Below are 6,953 nucleotides of genomic sequence, written 5' to 3' on the forward strand. Positions count from 1 at the left end.
TCTCTTTAGTAGTCTGTTGGCGCCCTCTCCTGGAGGAATAGTTTGCTTGCTCTTGGACATTCTAAAAGAGAGGTCATGATAGACATTGAGCTTCTGAGCTCAATTGGGGACAGTCATGGGTGATGAATGTTTGCAACCTACTGCGAAGCCTCATACCGCAATATAAGGAACGTCAAATACTAAGAAAGGGCGGCCTATGAAAGAATTACTACTTTCAATAAGTACACTTAAACGGCTAATTGGGAATAGAAAAACTGTAAAAAGCCCTCTGAGAAAGCCCCCCTCTAACCTTTGATAGTAAGCTTTTCTGTAGTCTGCCTGTTGATGTATTTTCCGTTTGAACTGTGCACAACATGAAGAGACGGAACACTGGCGGCTTGTCACAATGCCCCCCGATGACATCACAATAGCGCTGCTGCCTAGAAAACAAGCTGCGCAGAAGAAGTTGTTCTTTGGGTGGGAGGGTGGGCTAGTGGAAGGAGGGGGCAATCTCTTTTTTTCCCGGGTGGTAGGGGGATGACAGGAGAAGGGAAGCGGGTGGTGAGAAAGGTACAGAGGGCAGGGTTTGGGGGCTGGGAAGGAAAGGGAAAAGATTAGGGTTTGGGGATGATGAAAGGGCTTTCTACGGGTAAGGATGGCAAAGGGTGGCAGTGACGGAAAGTCAGGCAACCTGTCCTGTCCGTCTTTTTGTATCGTGAATTGGAAAGACTGCAAGGGGGAGGGGAGTTGCTTGCGCCCTAAAGGAGGAGTTATTCAGATTCATTGCAGTGGGCGGCGGCTGCAAAACGCACCATTCTTCTTGTTTTGGCTCTGCAAAGCAGCCTTTTCAAGGGTTGGCTTGGGTGACAAAATGTCTTGTGTAGGCGTGGGTTTGTCTCCCTCTCGCTCTCTCTCCCTAAGATGTGTCCGGCATAGGCCAGGGTGCCACTCGAGGCCCAAACCAATTCTGGTTATCGCTTCTCGGCCTTTTGGCTAAGATCAAGTGTAGTATCTGTTCTTATCAGTTTAATATCTGATACGTCCCCTATCTGGGGACCATATATTAAATGGATTTTTAGAACAGGGAGATGGAAAAAGAGCTTGCTCTGTCCACTCCACGCATTGACCTGGTATTGCAGTACCTCCAGGAACGGTGCACCCCTTCTTAACCCAGTTTCCAAAAGCAGAACTCAATTCACCTGATTCATATTAGCCCGATTTAATGAATTGGAAGAAAGCATACGTCTTCATATGCACCTCAATTTGGCCCATTCACTTTTCACACTTCCTCCTTTTGTTTTTTATCTTTCACACTTTTGACTTTCTTTATTCATCCAAATAGCAAACTCATCACCACTCAACCTGACCAACTCGGCTATGTCCCCGTGCTGCAGTTCTCTGTCTTATCTAGATCATTTGCAATTGAATGGAATAGATCCCTTTTGGACAAAGTGGATTCACCTGCTGCTGCAGTGACCACAGGTGTGATAACATCTAGAATTGGCATCTGGTGCGATCTCTCCGCTTCCACTCCAAAGAAAGTTACCTGTTTATTCCTATCATGCATTGGTTTTTGGGGTTTTCTTTGAGTAATGATGATCTCTTTAGTAGTCTGTTGGCGCCCTCTCCTGGAGGAATAGTTTGCTTGCTCTTGGACATTCTAAAAGAGAGGTCATGATAGACATTGAGCTTCTGAGCTCAATTGGGGACAGTCATGGGTGATGAATGTTTGCAACCTACTGCGAAGCCTCATACCGCAATATAAGGAACGTCAAATACTAAGAAAGGGCGGCCTATGAAAGAATTACTACTTTCAATAAGTACACTTAAACGGCTAATTGGGAATAGAAAAACTGTAAAAAGCCCTCTGAGAAAGCCCCCCTCTAACCTTTGATAGTAAGCTTTTCTGTAGTCTGCCTGTTGATGTATTTTCCGTTTGAACTGTGCACAACATGAAGAGACGGAACACTGGCGGCTTGTCACAATGCCCCCCGATGACATCACAATAGCGCTGCTGCCTAGAAAACAAGCTGCGCAGAAGAAGTTGTTCTTTGGGTGGGAGGGTGGGCTAGTGGAAGGAGGGGGCAATCTCTTTTTTTCCCGGGTGGTAGGGGGATGACAGGAGAAGGGAAGCGGGTGGTGAGAAAGGTACAGAGGGCAGGGTTTGGGGGCTGGGAAGGAAAGGGAAAAGATTAGGGTTTGGGGATGATGAAAGGGCTTTCTACGGGTAAGGATGGCAAAGGGTGGCAGTGACGGAAAGTCAGGCAACCTGTCCTGTCCGTCTTTTTGTATCGTGAATTGGAAAGACTGCAAGGGGGAGGGGAGTTGCTTGCGCCCTAAAGGAGGAGTTATTCAGATTCATTGCAGTGGGCGGCGGCTGCAAAACGCACCATTCTTCTTGTTTTGGCTCTGCAAAGCAGCCTTTTCAAGGGTTGGCTTGGGTGACAAAATGTCTTGTGTAGGCGTGGGTTTGTCTCCCTCTCGCTCTCTCTCCCTAAGATGTGTCCGGCATAGGCCAGGGTGCCACTCGAGGCCCAAACCAATTCTGGTTATCGCTTCTCGGCCTTTTGGCTAAGATCAAGTGTAGTATCTGTTCTTATCAGTTTAATATCTGATACGTCCCCTATCTGGGGACCATATATTAAATGGATTTTTAGAACAGGGAGATGGAAAAAGAGCTTGCTCTGTCCACTCCACGCATTGACCTGGTATTGCAGTACCTCCAGGAACGGTGCACCCCTTCTTAACCCAGTTTCCAAAAGCAGAACTCAATTCACCTGATTCATATTAGCCCGATTTAATGAATTGGAAGAAAGCATACGTCTTCATATGCACCTCAATTTGGCCCATTCACTTTTCACACTTCCTCCTTTTGTTTTTTATCTTTCACACTTTTGACTTTCTTTATTCATCCAAATAGCAAACTCATCACCACTCAACCTGACCAACTCGGCTATGTCCCCGTGCTGCAGTTCTCTGTCTTATCTAGATCATTTGCAATTGAATGGAATAGATCCCTTTTGGACAAAGTGGATTCACCTGCTGCTGCAGTGACCACAGGTGTGATAACATCTAGAATTGGCATCTGGTGCGATCTCTCCGCTTCCACTCCAAAGAAAGTTACCTGTTTATTCCTATCATGCATTGGTTTTTGGGGTTTTCTTTGAGTAATGATGATCTCTTTAGTAGTCTGTTGGCGCCCTCTCCTGGAGGAATAGTTTGCTTGCTCTTGGACATTCTAAAAGAGAGGTCATGATAGACATTGAGCTTCTGAGCTCAATTGGGGACAGTCATGGGTGATGAATGTTTGCAACCTACTGCGAAGCCTCATACCGCAATATAAGGAACGTCAAATACTAAGAAAGGGCGGCCTATGAAAGAATTACTACTTTCAATAAGTACACTTAAACGGCTAATTGGGAATAGAAAAACTGTAAAAAGCCCTCTGAGAAAGCCCCCCTCTAACCTTTGATAGTAAGCTTTTCTGTAGTCTGCCTGTTGATGTATTTTCCGTTTGAACTGTGCACAACATGAAGAGACGGAACACTGGCGGCTTGTCACAATGCCCCCCGATGACATCACAATAGCGCTGCTGCCTAGAAAACAAGCTGCGCAGAAGAAGTTGTTCTTTGGGTGGGAGGGTGGGCTAGTGGAAGGAGGGGGCAATCTCTTTTTTTCCCGGGTGGTAGGGGGATGACAGGAGAAGGGAAGCGGGTGGTGAGAAAGGTACAGAGGGCAGGGTTTGGGGGCTGGGAAGGAAAGGGAAAAGATTAGGGTTTGGGGATGATGAAAGGGCTTTCTACGGGTAAGGATGGCAAAGGGTGGCAGTGACGGAAAGTCAGGCAACCTGTCCTGTCCGTCTTTTTGTATCGTGAATTGGAAAGACTGCAAGGGGGAGGGGAGTTGCTTGCGCCCTAAAGGAGGAGTTATTCAGATTCATTGCAGTGGGCGGCGGCTGCAAAACGCACCATTCTTCTTGTTTTGGCTCTGCAAAGCAGCCTTTTCAAGGGTTGGCTTGGGTGACAAAATGTCTTGTGTAGGCGTGGGTTTGTCTCCCTCTCGCTCTCTCTCCCTAAGATGTGTCCGGCATAGGCCAGGGTGCCACTCGAGGCCCAAACCAATTCTGGTTATCGCTTCTCGGCCTTTTGGCTAAGATCAAGTGTAGTATCTGTTCTTATCAGTTTAATATCTGATACGTCCCCTATCTGGGGACCATATATTAAATGGATTTTTAGAACAGGGAGATGGAAAAAGAGCTTGCTCTGTCCACTCCACGCATTGACCTGGTATTGCAGTACCTCCAGGAACGGTGCACCCCTTCTTAACCCAGTTTCCAAAAGCAGAACTCAATTCACCTGATTCATATTAGCCCGATTTAATGAATTGGAAGAAAGCATACGTCTTCATATGCACCTCAATTTGGCCCATTCACTTTTCACACTTCCTCCTTTTGTTTTTTATCTTTCACACTTTTGACTTTCTTTATTCATCCAAATAGCAAACTCATCACCACTCAACCTGACCAACTCGGCTATGTCCCCGTGCTGCAGTTCTCTGTCTTATCTAGATCATTTGCAATTGAATGGAATAGATCCCTTTTGGACAAAGTGGATTCACCTGCTGCTGCAGTGACCACAGGTGTGATAACATCTAGAATTGGCATCTGGTGCGATCTCTCCGCTTCCACTCCAAAGAAAGTTACCTGTTTATTCCTATCATGCATTGGTTTTTGGGGTTTTCTTTGAGTAATGATGATCTCTTTAGTAGTCTGTTGGCGCCCTCTCCTGGAGGAATAGTTTGCTTGCTCTTGGACATTCTAAAAGAGAGGTCATGATAGACATTGAGCTTCTGAGCTCAATTGGGGACAGTCATGGGTGATGAATGTTTGCAACCTACTGCGAAGCCTCATACCGCAATATAAGGAACGTCAAATACTAAGAAAGGGCGGCCTATGAAAGAATTACTACTTTCAATAAGTACACTTAAACGGCTAATTGGGAATAGAAAAACTGTAAAAAGCCCTCTGAGAAAGCCCCCCTCTAACCTTTGATAGTAAGCTTTTCTGTAGTCTGCCTGTTGATGTATTTTCCGTTTGAACTGTGCACAACATGAAGAGACGGAACACTGGCGGCTTGTCACAATGCCCCCCGATGACATCACAATAGCGCTGCTGCCTAGAAAACAAGCTGCGCAGAAGAAGTTGTTCTTTGGGTGGGAGGGTGGGCTAGTGGAAGGAGGGGGCAATCTCTTTTTTTCCCGGGTGGTAGGGGGATGACAGGAGAAGGGAAGCGGGTGGTGAGAAAGGTACAGAGGGCAGGGTTTGGGGGCTGGGAAGGAAAGGGAAAAGATTAGGGTTTGGGGATGATGAAAGGGCTTTCTACGGGTAAGGATGGCAAAGGGTGGCAGTGACGGAAAGTCAGGCAACCTGTCCTGTCCGTCTTTTTGTATCGTGAATTGGAAAGACTGCAAGGGGGAGGGGAGTTGCTTGCGCCCTAAAGGAGGAGTTATTCAGATTCATTGCAGTGGGCGGCGGCTGCAAAACGCACCATTCTTCTTGTTTTGGCTCTGCAAAGCAGCCTTTTCAAGGGTTGGCTTGGGTGACAAAATGTCTTGTGTAGGCGTGGGTTTGTCTCCCTCTCGCTCTCTCTCCCTAAGATGTGTCCGGCATAGGCCAGGGTGCCACTCGAGGCCCAAACCAATTCTGGTTATCGCTTCTCGGCCTTTTGGCTAAGATCAAGTGTAGTATCTGTTCTTATCAGTTTAATATCTGATACGTCCCCTATCTGGGGACCATATATTAAATGGATTTTTAGAACAGGGAGATGGAAAAAGAGCTTGCTCTGTCCACTCCACGCATTGACCTGGTATTGCAGTACCTCCAGGAACGGTGCACCCCTTCTTAACCCAGTTTCCAAAAGCAGAACTCAATTCACCTGATTCATATTAGCCCGATTTAATGAATTGGAAGAAAGCATACGTCTTCATATGCACCTCAATTTGGCCCATTCACTTTTCACACTTCCTCCTTTTGTTTTTTATCTTTCACACTTTTGACTTTCTTTATTCATCCAAATAGCAAACTCATCACCACTCAACCTGACCAACTCGGCTATGTCCCCGTGCTGCAGTTCTCTGTCTTATCTAGATCATTTGCAATTGAATGGAATAGATCACCTTTTGGACAAAGTGGATTCACCTGCTGCTGCAGTGACCACAGGTGTGATAACATCTAGAATTGGCATCTGGTGCGATCTCTCCGCTTCCACTCCAAAGAAAGTTACCTGTTTATTCCTATCATGCATTGGTTTTTGGGGTTTTCTTTGAGTAATGATGATCTCTTTAGTAGTCTGTTGGCGCCCTCTCCTGGAGGAATAGTTTGCTTGCTCTTGGACATTCTAAAAGAGAGGTCATGATAGACATTGAGCTTCTGAGCTCAATTGGGGACAGTCATGGGTGATGAATGTTTGCAACCTACTGCGAAGCCTCATACCGCAATATAAGGAACGTCAAATACTAAGAAAGGGCGGCCTATGAAAGAATTACTACTTTCAATAAGTACACTTAAACGGCTAATTGGGAATAGAAAAACTGTAAAAAGCCCTCTGAGAAAGCCCCCCTCTAACCTTTGATAGTAAGCTTTTCTGTAGTCTGCCTGTTGATGTATTTTCCGTTTGAACTGTGCACAACATGAAGAGACGGAACACTGGCGGCTTGTCACAATGCCCCCCGATGACATCACAATAGCGCTGCTGCCTAGAAAACAAGCTGCGCAGAAGAAGTTGTTCTTTGGGTGGGAGGGTGGGCTAGTGGAAGGAGGGGGCAATCTCTTTTTTTCCCGGGTGGTAGGGGGATGACAGGAGAAGGGAAGCGGGTGGTGAGAAAGGTACAGAGGGCAGGGTTTGGGGGCTGGGAAGGAAAGGGAAAAGATTAGGGTTTGGGGATGATGAAAGGGCTTTCTACGGGTAAGGATGGCA

The 6,953-nt window shown here is 46.4% G+C and overlaps 4 non-coding genes across 4 annotated transcripts; all 4 read left to right on the forward strand.

The window, feature by feature from the left end:
- Positions 1-952: 952 nt before the first annotated feature.
- LOC142276228 (U2 spliceosomal RNA) lies at positions 953-1,143 on the forward strand. Its single transcript, XR_012739727.1, has one exon. It is a non-coding gene; the product is annotated as a U2 spliceosomal RNA (small nuclear RNA).
- Positions 1,144-2,530: 1,387 nt separating this feature from the next.
- On the forward strand, positions 2,531-2,721 carry LOC142276231 (U2 spliceosomal RNA). Its single transcript, XR_012739729.1, has one exon. It is a non-coding gene; the product is annotated as a U2 spliceosomal RNA (small nuclear RNA).
- Positions 2,722-4,108: 1,387 nt separating this feature from the next.
- On the forward strand, positions 4,109-4,299 carry LOC142276232 (U2 spliceosomal RNA). The gene has a single exon (XR_012739730.1). It is a non-coding gene; the product is annotated as a U2 spliceosomal RNA (small nuclear RNA).
- A 1,387-nt stretch (positions 4,300-5,686) lies between these two features.
- On the forward strand, positions 5,687-5,877 carry LOC142276233 (U2 spliceosomal RNA). Its single transcript, XR_012739731.1, has one exon. It is a non-coding gene; the product is annotated as a U2 spliceosomal RNA (small nuclear RNA).
- Positions 5,878-6,953: the final 1,076 nt, after the last annotated feature.

This window comes from Anomaloglossus baeobatrachus, unplaced genomic scaffold, assembly GCF_048569485.1.
Source record: "Anomaloglossus baeobatrachus isolate aAnoBae1 unplaced genomic scaffold, aAnoBae1.hap1 Scaffold_3939, whole genome shotgun sequence".
In the NCBI taxonomy this organism is placed as follows: Eukaryota; Metazoa; Chordata; class Amphibia; order Anura; family Aromobatidae; genus Anomaloglossus; species Anomaloglossus baeobatrachus.